Genomic DNA, 12,615 nt, shown 5'->3' on the forward strand with positions numbered 1-12,615 from the left:
TGCATCAGGTTTGTCTGTGATTGGGCCATCTTGGATGTTTACAATTAATGGCCAACCACAGACCAGATACCTTAACCTCTCTGTCTGAGCCACAAACCTTTGTTATTCATTCTTTTCTATTCTTAACTAACCTTCTGAGGAACCCTTTCCTTCTATTCTTTTTAGTATAGTTATAATGTAATATATATATATAAAATAAAATAATAAATGAAGCCTTCTGAACATAAAGTCAACATTCTCGTCTCTTGCCTCATCCAAGAACCCCTGTGAACTCTGTCACAGTAGGTTATTTTTTTCCTTTGGGAAATAAATTTTCTATGTAGTTATGCATCTTCTGCACCAGGGATACTTTGCTTCATCTAGTGTAAATTCTGCTTTTCACTGAAATTTTTGCAAAGAAGTGGGACAGATTCTGGCATTTTGGTCTAAAATAAATATGCAGTAATTTATATTTTCAGTAGAATAGTTCCATTCTGCCAATGTTACTATAGTAAACTTGCCTTTATTTGGTTGTTTGTTTGTTTTATAATCCAGTTCTGACAATATTGTGCTTGGAAAAACATTAGAAGTGTGGACTACTTTCCACAAAAGTGGTCAGTAGTCTACATCTTACATAAATATGATGTAGCAGCTTTGATACCAGGATAATGACTCGTGAAGTTATCTTTCTACCTTACAAGCCTTAATATTAGGTACTCTAGTGACAGTGAAATTCCATGATGACTCCTTTGTGCCAAAGTTGTTGAGAAGGCCATGTACTGTTCTGTTGATTTCTTTCCCAACTGTTTATTAGCATCTAGCCCATGACTTTTGTAATCAGGATCAAAACCAGTACTCTGCTTAAATTACAAAAAAGGAGTTACAGGAAAGTAATCAGCACATTCAGTCCTATGCTTTCAGGCAGAGATTATCCTTTAGCTTCATTGGAGGCTGGAAAGAAACAACCTACAAGCAGCTTACTTGGTAATAACTTAATGCCCAAGAGTTTTGTGTCTTTCCATGGAGCAGTAGATGCTGGCCAAAGGATTTTAGTAGGATACACCACTGGAGTTTTCTATTATCACAGACATTGTACTTACAAGTGTAATTAAATACTTTCAGAAGGGATTATGCAATAACACATGGAACACATGGAAAGTAAAGCCAGATTCTGCTCTCATTTGGACTAACTTTTATGTAGAGCGAATGCAAGAATTTAAACAAAGATAGTTCATATACAGCTACTGTACAGTCTGAGTCTCAGTTTGCTCCAAGCTGCCACATGTCTCAGTCCATCTCCTCAGCCTTCCTCCGAGTGCTCAGGCAGCTGCTAACCCAATGCTGTTGTGCTGTCACAGCAGGGTGGATGGTGTGTGAAGGATCAGGCTCGTATTTCTTGGAACTTGGTTTGCTCTCTGGCTATGCAGAACCTCGAGTCCACCAGCCCAGGTGCCTGAAGCAGATGTCGACTCCTGCCAGCTGTCATCATCAGAGGGCAAGGCAGCAATGTGGCTGCGCTCAAAATGATGGTTTCATATGCCTTCTATTTGCATCTGTGATGCCCTAAACATGACAGTACAAATAGTGATGGGGAAAGGAACTTGCAGGGGTAGGATGCAGCTGCAAAAACAGAAGAAGACAGAAAAGTATGAAGTGGCATTGCAGAAAAGAGGTGGGAAGACTGGGTATGAAATGTAGGGGCAGAGAATATCAGACCTGTGAAAGGTTAGAGAAAGAAAGAGGCAGACAACAGTTAAAGTGGCTGAAATCAGTGTGGAGAGCTTTCACTGAACAGGCCAAAGGGAGAAAGGGAAGTCTCTCCTTCTATTTTTACCCAAGCAGCTGAATTACTCCACTTCCCTGCCGGCGGGGGTCAGGCAGTAATGGAAACCACCCTCTGAGCAGCCACTGAGCAGGATCAGGGCTGTGCTTTGCCTGCTGGTAGGGCTCATCTCCAGGCATTGTGTGATGGCATGTGCTGCAGCACAGACCTCCCCCGAGCTGGAGCTCAGGAAAATGAAAATCCTAAGGGAGTTGTCCAAGTTTCGGCACCTGCTGGCCATCCCAGGGGACGGGGGCATCAAGGGCTGCAAGTGGCCTCCCCTCTTGATTTCAGCCATGCCTGAGCAGTGGTGTGTTCCAGCCCATGGGTGAGCCCCCATCAGCCTCATGCAGTGCAGCCAGTCTCCATTTCTGCACTCAGTGCAGTCCCTGTGCCTGTGAGCTTGTGTGCCACATCATTTTGGGCATATTTGGTAAATCCTCAACTCTCTAGAGAGACTATCTTCCTGATTTGTCATCAAGCACCTTGTTCTTTTTCAGAGGGCAATTCAGTGCAGCTAAATTAGGTTCCTGTCTTGCTTTGTGCTTTTTCTCTGTCTAATGACTGCAGAGTACATGCTTCCAGCTCACATGCTTAAGATAGGTTATGCTGTGTATGTACTACAGATTATTCCTGGCCTTGTGAGGTGGCATCATCTCAGAAATACAGATCAAGGATGTGCCTAGCTGAGAAAAAAGGATGGGAGATGATATATAAGGCTGAGGTGACAAAGAAAGAGAGAAGATCAGAGCAGTCCTGACATGAGTGTTAATAACACTTACAAAGGCTTGGGTTTCCTTCTCTGCAGGGAGTTCTTGGAGCTGTATTCTCAGGAGCCATTGTCGTCAATGGTGGTCTGTGGGGAAGTATAAAAATCAGTTCATTATACAGATATTTTTGTTAACAGTTTTTTTTTAAACTTTAATTTTTTCTTTCATCACAGCCCTGAAGCTGGTGTTTGAGGAAGAAATGGATGAACCAATGTCACCTTTTTGTCATTTAAAAGTCTATGAAGAGAAGAGGAGGTGAAATGTAGCAGTTAATTCACCACTGCCAGTTTCACATCTTTTATGCAGAACATAGCCATCAGGTTTAATTTTTGGTTTTGCATTTCTGAGTTATTATCCACAAAGGGTGGGCACAAGGGGGCCACAAAGGATGGGGGTTTCATGTCTCTCTATTGAGATAATCCCTTGCAGTTGGACTTGCAGCCTGTGAAAAGCCAGGCTTTGCTGGGCCTGTGTGGCCCTGTACTTTGTTAGGTCTCCCTGCAGAGCCTCTCTGCCTTTGAGGGAATCAAGACTTCCTCCAAATATCTCCCTTAGCTTTTGAATAACTGTTGAACTGAATTTGGGCAATTTATCCCAGCTGCTGCTCTGGGTCTTTCAACTGGTGAATGCACTGAATGCACTGAGGCAGACCTGAGTGCAGAAGGTCTCCTGTTGAGCTCAGAGATGCTGTCTGCCTGCTGGCCCTGAGCAGGAGGGCTATCACCCCCCACACCCTGCTGAGCTTGGCTGCAATGTCATCTTGCTGTAGCAGCCGCTTTATATGGCTGAGAGACGGGACTGGCTGTCAGGATCTCTGACTTGGCACTCCCTTCCTCCTGCACCAGATGAACCAGCCTGCACCTCTGGAGCACCAGTGGGAGCTTAGTAGTGCTGTGGCCAGCAGTTAATAGACAGAAGCTGGGCAAACAGCCTTCTGCTGTATCCCACTTCTGCTCCAAGGTCTGGGCTCTGTGTGCCAGTGCAGTCCCAAGGTGGGGACTGATGTCATTCTTCTGCAGGGCAAGTAGCTGCAAAAGGAGAAACATAGAACTCCTCTCACAGGTGAAGGAAAAGCATATGAAAAGCACAGGAAAACAAATGCTCGAATATCAGTCACTCAGCATCTCTGTCCTGATTTAGAAAAATGCATTGAATAAGAGGTCACACTACCTTGGTCCTCACTTATCTTCTGGCTGATCTCAGGGACTCCAAGGTTCACTTTTCCTTGAAGGGAGACAGGAAATTAATTTTCACTGGGGATGCCAGTAGAAGTACCTGCTGAGAATAGGCAGTATTCCTCTCACTGAAAGGCTGGAGATGGGCTTATCTGCCTTCACCAAAAGGCTATAGGTGGCCCCAGTAACAATGGATGATTATTGAGGAGGTTTTGGAGCTGGCTGGTAGAATAATTTTAATATTGTTGGGATTTAGGATTTTATTATATCTGAGATGTGTTAGGCCACTGAGAGCCTTGGACAGACTTTTTTTATTATTCCTTAAGCTGACATGATGCATCACTATTGGTACCTGCTCTCAGCTAGATCTGATACAGTGACTGTCTGTACCTGCTGTTCTGGTTGTGAAGTTTTTCAATCATGCAGATTCTGCAGATAGGATCTGTGGTGTGATTTGAATATGAAATATTTGGAGTATAGAGAAACAATGAGATTTTCAGGAAGCTGAAAGGTACATGGACAAGACTTCAGTGATGCTGCATGTTTGGATCTTGGCTCATTTGGAAATCCAACAGATGAAACCATCTTCTTCAAATTTTACTGGCAGATGTATGAATGGAGCACTTTTCCCTTTCTGGCTTTACTTCATGATTCCAGCCAATCTGACATTTCTTCTTCTGCTTCAGACCTGCTGTTCCCCAGCCTGCATCCTCACAGGCAACACATGGGTCACAGTGGTTTACAAAGAAGGTATTTATGTCTTTGGCTTCAACTCAGAATCTAATTTGCTACATGCATTTTGAGGTGCACATAAGCAAATGCCTCAGGCAAACTAGGAGAGTGACTAAGAGGCAAGGAGGTGCTGTGGATGCACCCTGGAAGTGCTGCCGTGTTATGCAATGAGGACCTGGCTCGACGTAAGCATTAGGTCACAGCCTTGAACACATCCCTGCCTCTCCCAGCAGGTTCAGACAAAGCTGCTGACATGCACAGCAGCTTCTGTGTTGCTTCTGTGTTGCTTCAGTGTCTGCACAATAAGCAAGGCTGAATGCACGTGGTTTTATTGCTCTCTTGCCTATGCCAAACCAACCATAGGCAGTACCTTGGTTTTGGAGACAAATGAGGGATAAAACAAACAAGGAAAAAAAAGGAGAGAAAACAAGAGAAACTGTTGGTAGCAGTTATCGTTCACTTCAGACAGATGACAGCATTTTATTATCTCTTACATGGTATCCAGGGGAACCTCAGGAGCTCCCTAGCAACAATATAGCAAGAAAAGGAAGTGTCTTAATCCCTGGAGCTAATGTGTTTGTGCAGAGCTATGGCCTGTTGGCCCTATCTGTCCTGCTTGTAATGGTATGGAGAGCTGCTACCTCCTTCCACAATACTGCCAGGCAGCAAAAATGGCAAAGGTGGCAATTTCTGGAACTGAGATAGAGGAAAAGGAGCATACATAGTCTAGGGAACCACGTGGTCAACCCATGAGAAAGAAAATACTTCTCTGGTCGTTAACTGGATGTGTGGCCAGTCTGTGTATTTTATAGAACACAGCTGTTGTGATCTATATGTTACGCCTGCTCTCCTAAAAATCCACCTTTTCAAGTTCCTTTCCTCCTCTCCTATCTCCACCTAATCATCCCTTTATCCATATGAAATGTTTCCTTGTTTCTGAAGATGACATATGTGATCCTGCAATCGTTCCCCTTACTGCTCTGCTGTAAGTGGATCATGACAAAATGGGAAATCTTTGTTCCCTCAGGACTGGCTTTATAAAGGATCCCAAATTTCCTTGATGGTAAGGCTTTTCTCAGGCTTTCAAAGGCCTAACGTAGTCCTCTAAAACAAGAAGGTACTATGATCCTCTAGGAACTGAGAGACCACTCACACTGGAGACAAATGGCTCCATGTCAAAATGTCACCTTACAAAATTGATTTTAGATTTTTAATTTTGAAATTGTGTTTAGACATGTCTCCCCTTTATCGTATATGGCATCAGTGCTCCTTAATTTCCTCTGCACTTGGGACTTGTTCAGCTGTTGCTATTTCCCTGAAGGGCACCAAGACAAGGCGAATTTTGCATGAGTTCAACTTTGGCAAAAGGCAGTACCTGAGGGTTGGTGTGTCCCTTCAGTTCTTCCAGCCCTCTGCTTTGTTCCACTTGGCTAAGCTGATGCATAAATCTCTGTAACCAAAACTGAGCTGTTAAAAAAAACCAACTCCCTCACTCTCTCATAATAAAATCTTGGAAAAAAACCTGCTGTGTTGCTCTGCTATCTCCACATGTAAGCTTTGTTCTTGGCAGACACAGGTGCATCTTTTTACAGAGATAGGATCACTAGGAAAAAGTTCATAGTTGGTCTCAGGTGTCCATGGGACTGGTAGCTCCCTTCTGTTGCTCACCAGGGTGCAATTTCCAGGCACCATGTTAAGGTAAGTGCTGCAGACACCTGGAACAGAGCGTGCCTTTCTGGCTGGGAATGTATGAAGCATTTTGTCTAAAACATTGTGTTATTTCCCTAGATTGTTTGGATGATTGGAAAGGGATGGAGTGTTCTTTCTCTGTGGCACATGTTGCTTTCCCCTGCGTTGACATGAAAAGTTTTCCTCACTGAAGGAAACATGGACATAGCTGTGCAATTTTGCTGCACTCTAGAGTACTCTGACTAGAGGGGAATAACATTTACTTTACCACTGATGCACATTGCACTGCAGACACCTTGTCATGGTGTATCTCTCCTCTATTCAACTCTGCCATGGATACCTGTATATTATGACACTTTCAACATAAGCAAGGTATAATTTTGCCAGTTTCATAGCCATGCACTATCTCCTCTGCTTGGTCATTTGGAGATGAATCTGTGTCCCCCCACCCAGTTTGGTGCTATTGCAGCATTTCTAGCCATGATGAGCTGAGCAGAACTTGGGCTGATGATTCATTACTGGAAGAGTGCTGAGCATACAAATGAGAGGGTACAATCAGCAGTGAGGCTTGCTTTGCATATTTCTGCTCTGCTTTGCTTCACCAGTAGGAACATTTCTCAGACCAGCCTGCAATCCTCTGCAGACCTGATGGCTGCCTCTCTAGTGATGTAGCACTGTAGAAACTCCTCTGACAGGCACAGGCAGTGAAAGGAACCCTGTACTTACTGAATGTGAAGTGCTGCTGGCATGCACCTATGCTAAGCTCCTCCTTTCCTGGTGGCCTTTATCAGTGTATTTTATTAGTCAGGCAATGAGGAGTTCAAACAAAGACTGAAAGAAAAATAATGGACATATGCATGTCACTGCCTGCCTCATATAAATCAGTGTGCAATGATGAACCATTATTATTTGTGTGCTTCTAGCTACTTGTAGATGGCCACAATCCAGATTAGATGCTCTCTGTGCCAGTACATCTGATTGTCAATAAGAAGCAGCTGGACTCAGCTGAAGCAAAAGCTTTTTCCTGCATATGAGAGAAGAGTGTTGCTAAAGTTGGCTGACTCCCGGGCTGTGTAGGATATATTCCAACAATAATGTTGTGGGATTTTTTTTTCCTAAACACTTTCCAGCTTTTTTTTTTGAAGAAGTATACTCAGAATTTCCCATAATGCATTTTGCAAAGCTGACAGTCAGCACTTTATATGTTCTTTTCTCCTTCTGGTGATATGAGGTAGGTTTTTTTTGTGTAATTCTGTTGACTGTAGTGATTTTATTTCCATTTGTCCACATCAAAGTGGTCAGAATCAGGACCTGAGATTTATTCACTGGTGTCTGAAAGGCAGGTGGAGGTGGAAGGGTATAAACATCAGTAAAGAACACAAAAGGATTAAGATACCAGCCCTGTTACAGAAAAATCTCCTGTTAATGCTTTGGTGGCCAGCAGAAATTCGTAGTTCACTGAAACCAGCAAGTGGTGGTGTGGTAGACTAAGAGCTCACCCATTTTGAGTGAGCATGCATTTGAGTACAGAAACCCTGCATTCAGCTCTGGGGTCCCAGCACAGAAAGGATATTGACCTGCTGGAGCAAGTCCAGAGAAGGCCACCAAGATGATCAGAGGATTGAAGCATCTCTCCTATGAGGAAAGGCTGGGAGAATTGGGATTTTTCAGCCTGGAGAAGAGGAAGCTTCAGGGTGATTTAATTTGCCCTTTCAGTAACTGAGGGGAGCCTAAAAGAAAGAAGAGGAGAGATGTTTCCAAGAACATGCAGTGACAGGGCAAGGAGAAATTACTTCTAACTGAAAAAGAGTGGGTTTAGATTAGATATAAGGAAAAAATTCTTTACTGTAAGGGTAGTGAGGTGCTGAAACAGAGAAGCTGTGGCTGCCAGATGCCTCAAAGTGTTCAAGGCCAGGCTGGATGGAGCTCTGAGCATCCTGGTCTAGTGAAAGGTGTCCCTGCCCATGGCAGGGGTGTTGCAAGTAGTCTTTAGGGCTCTTCCAACCCAGGCCATTCCATGATTCTGTGGTTCTCTGACTTATGATCCCTTTAGGGAAGCAGAAAACTGGACTGTTGTGCTGCTTCCCAGCTGCCAAAATGGCCTGTTGTGTCTTTGCATTAGTTAGTTGTGTAGAGGTTGTAGTGGTATTCCTAGGTTGAAGTGAGTAAATGTTTGTTCTGATGATGCACTCTGATGCCCATCTCCTCTGAGCAATACAGTTATTCATAGAAGCGAGGAAATTTAGCATGCAATAGTTCAGGAAACTCACTCTTTCCTATTTGGAGCCCTAATTAGAGCAATTAATCACTGCTGCTTCTGCCATCTAAGCTTTCAGGCTAGAATATATTGTCCTCTCTTGTCAGAGCAGAAATGTAAAAATGGTTTCCCTTTAGCTGACACTTTGCCAGTACAGCCTTTATCAGTGTCTGTCTCCTACCACCTTCTATCTTTCCTGAGAGCTGGAGCTGAAAATGCAAAGAACAACATGATGTGGCTGTTCCAAAAGAAAGAAGAGGTGTAAAATTTTAAGACATCATCTTCTACTCTGTTTACGTGGGTTTTAGCTGGATGTCTCCATTTGCATTACTTCTGGGATTTTTTTTTGGGTTTCCATATTGCTGTAACAAGGTGACCATTTTAGGGGGGAAATACCCTGACATTTCCACTGTAAACAGGGATTTTCTTTCCACTTGATGCAACTGAAACTTCCCCTCACAAAATCTCTATCCATTGAAATTCTCCAGGTATGTGCCCAATCCTCATCCTGCCCAGGAGAGGGCAGGATGAGGATTAGGTTGCCTCTGTGTGTTTTAACTCCATATTTGCCCCTTGTCTGGTCCCTCAGTACTCAATTTAACTGGTTTAATGTGATTGTCATTCTGCTCCCTCTGCTTCCCCATGTATCAATGTGCATCAGGTGATAAACTGTAGGGCTGGGGATCATAGGACAGCACCCTGGCCTTCTCTATCTCAAACTACATAACTCTGTAAGTTAAGGAGATCTGTGCTTTGGTCTCTCTTCTCTGTGTTCTTGTTGCTCTTGACAGTGATTCCTCCTCCAGGAAAGAAAGGCATTTCTTTTGGCACCTGACCTGGTGTGCTGCACCCTTGAGTGCACTGAGGGTCTCTGCTGAGGATGGGCCTATGCTGAGGATCTCTGAGGATGTCAGAGGTCTCAGTATAAAGTGAGAAGTTGAAGATTTGATCAGTACCCTGCTTTCCTTTTTCTCCTGAGAAAAACTAGGGTGGAATCCTTCTGTCCACAGACCTGCAGATTGCACTGGATTCCATGGAGTGTGATGGGGAAAGAGTCAGGTGTGGCTCCATGATGCTGGCAGTGTCTGCACTTCTGCTGAGATTCAGTGCCTGAGCGGGGCTGCTCTTATGTTCTGCTGCAGTGCCCAACAGAATGGATGAGCTTGGCTCTGCAGTGGCAGTAAGCAAGATGAAGATGGCCATCTGTCCACAGCCAGCCTACACATTTTTCACACACACACACACACACACACACACACACACACACACACACACAGAGATACACACGCCTGAAAAGTCCCAACATGTAGCTATGAACAAAGAAAGTACTGGACTGGAAGTCTAGTCTAGTCATGTATAGAAGTTTTTGAATATTGTCTAGAGACTTGCAGCATTTCCAGTTGAAATTCATGGTCTTGTTAGCCTTTGCTAACATTATGAATGGTCTGACAGTAGCATTGTGAAATATCAATTTTCTTTTGGTGTACTTTCTTACTTTCTGCTGCTTCCTTATCAGTCAGCTTCAATACCTCTTACAATGAAGCAATTCTCTGAATCTGAGATGTTAACACTAATGTTTGTCTTTTTGCTGCCCTTGATGAAAAATTAATGAACTATGAATGAATCAACACTTCTTCCCTGTTTATGCTTTCTTCCTTTTCATGCTTGGATGCCAAGATGCATTTACTGAAACACGAGAACAGTTGCTTTTTGACTTCTCAGACAAATCCATCCAGGAAAACTTGCAACAGGGATCCTCATTCTTAGACTTCTATATCATGCAGGCCTTAAGCAGATAAGAATTGCCACAGGCCTTCAGTAAAGGATAGCCTAGAGCAGCTCATAGCTCTTGCAATGTGCCAAATATCATTTGTTGCTCATTTCTATTTATTGCCCCACCAGCTGATTGAGTAATTCAGTACACCATTAGCAGGCTCTCGCCATAAGCAAAGAGGCAACAGACAGTGTGCACTTGGCATTCCTGAGCTGATCCTCTGGAGAAGTTGCTGGAGGAAGTAGAGGATAAATACTAAACCCAAGACACAACACCTCTGTTGTGAACATCTGCAATTGGATCACTCACTGGTTTTGGAGGGGGAGAGAGAGGGTACCAATAAAGACATTTAGTTCTTTTCCCATTCCACTTGACTTTAACAACTTGCTTTAGCAGAAATGATCCAGAAGCAGCTCCCCAAATGTAGCCAAGCTCCAGCTGCCCCCAAGACCACTGCATAACAAGTCTGGAACTTGGCACTGTGACAGCAATCTGCTTTCCTCCTTGCTGTTACACAGAACAGCATTTCACCTGGGCTGCTCCTCACCCGCTGTCACGCACCCACAGCATGGTGCCACAGCACTCTGACTCTCAGGGCCAGGAGCTCCCCACACGTATCCAGATGCTGGATTAGTGTGTCACCAGAGACAGATGCTTGTTCCCACTGACAAGACAAGCTCCATTGCTTAGGGAAAAATGAAGCTCAAGGCAGTAAACAATGATCCAGGTAAACCCAGATGATGATGGTGCCTTTCAATACATTTCTAGTGGCTCTGTAAGGACTTACTAATAAGGAAGTCTCTGTGCTAGCCAAATGCATTTCTGTGCAGCTATCATCTCCCAGTTTGTTGAGAGAAGCACCCTTATGTTCCATTCAGAATAACAAACCATATTTCTTAGCAACAGTTTCGAGAAGAGCTGTTATCAGAATTTCTTTCTTTTTGATTTAGAGCAAAAGATGAATCAGAAAGCAGAATATGATTTTTTTTTCAATCTTTCAGTCTTATTTTGGAGGTAGCAATTTTTTCAATTCTAGTAATTTTCAGTGCCCAGGTCAGGAGGATATGCTACTGGAATTAGCATTTTTGATTACACATCAAAAGGTTTTACTACAGATTAAATAGTTTTCAACACTTACATTTCCATTTCCTATTTTCCTAGGAGTCTAATTTAGGCAATCTGCATACACCAGTAGCTTCTGTGTCATTCAGGAAATGGTAAATATTCCAAAATGCAAGGAAATAGAAATTTCTCAGTGGCTCTTTCCTTTCCAGTGCAAGTATGAGCTTCCTTTGGTAGGATTTCTCCATGTTTCTAGGAGCCATTGGACCTAGACATACCAAGATCAGCCCCTACTTAGATCCACCACTGACAATCCCTTAGGCATACATTTTAATCATGAATGTACCTTGAGACTGTACATACCTCATCCAAAATCCATGACTGTCTGATTGCCTGTAACTTCCTTTTTTTGATAGCACAACTTTGTGCTGTTGCCTCCTTCATTTGTGAGGAAATGTCAGAATTTAAATATTGGCAAGTAAGACCTCATTTGCACCATGTGTCAAATTCCTTATATGACCTCTACAGGAATTGGTGGCACTCAGTAGTTTGTAGGACAGCTCTACTTAATCCCCCTAAATTTAATAATTTAAATGCCTGGAGATTTCACTGAGTATTTTTGTGAGATGAGCTTTCATTTAAAATGTAGAACCTGGGAGAAAAAGCAAATTTTGAAAGAAACTTCTCTAAACCTAAGTATTAGGTTTCCAAAAATATAAACCCTGGAAAATAATCCTTTTAGATATTATAGGTATTCTTCCATTCTCAAATCTTTATATGAAACCAATGAATGCTTTGGAACGTTTAGTCCTCTGAACCCATTAAGAGGATCATGATAAGCTTTTTCTCCTCCCACACTTCACTTTATCCTCTGCTAACAATGGCCACAGAAGAGACAAACTGGTAAGGATGCTTGAGGTATTTAGGAGGTGTTTAAATCCTACCTGCTGAAGTGAAACAAATGATTCATTTGCAAAGACCATGAAATGAATTTCCCCATCAGACAGACCCGTGCCAGAAATAATCCATAAGTGAAACCCTGGGAACTTCTGCTAAGTTGTATTGCTATGGGAATACATCTACACTTGACTTTTCTGTGTTCTGGTGATGAGTCAGTATGTGTTTTTCACTAGAAGTGTTTCCTTCCACAAAGCTTAAGGAGGTCTTCCAGATATTTAAAATTCCACAACCAAAGTAGTGGCAAACTGTAATGTCATCTCCACTCCTGCCTCAAGGTAAATTCACTGAAGTTTAAGGCATTTGGATCTAAAAAAGCAATGAAACAGGACAGCAGGACTTTCTCCTGTAAAGTAAATACACCTGAGAGAGTCTTATGGCTTCTTAGAAGAACTGAT

General features: G+C 43.0%; 1 long non-coding RNA gene across 1 annotated transcript; it reads right to left on the bottom strand.

Moving 5' to 3' along the window:
• Positions 1 to 420: 420 nt before the first annotated feature.
• LOC118699501 (uncharacterized) lies at positions 421 to 3,842 on the bottom strand. The gene is made up of 3 exons (XR_004982089.1): positions 3,742 to 3,842; positions 2,584 to 2,657; positions 421 to 1,599 (listed from the first exon to the last, which is right to left on the bottom strand). It is a non-coding gene; the product is annotated as an uncharacterized LOC118699501 (long non-coding RNA).
• Between the last annotated feature and the right edge of the window lie 8,773 nt (positions 3,843 to 12,615).

Source organism: Molothrus ater, chromosome Z (assembly GCF_012460135.2).
Source record: "Molothrus ater isolate BHLD 08-10-18 breed brown headed cowbird chromosome Z, BPBGC_Mater_1.1, whole genome shotgun sequence".
Taxonomy (NCBI): domain Eukaryota; kingdom Metazoa; phylum Chordata; class Aves; order Passeriformes; family Icteridae; genus Molothrus; species Molothrus ater.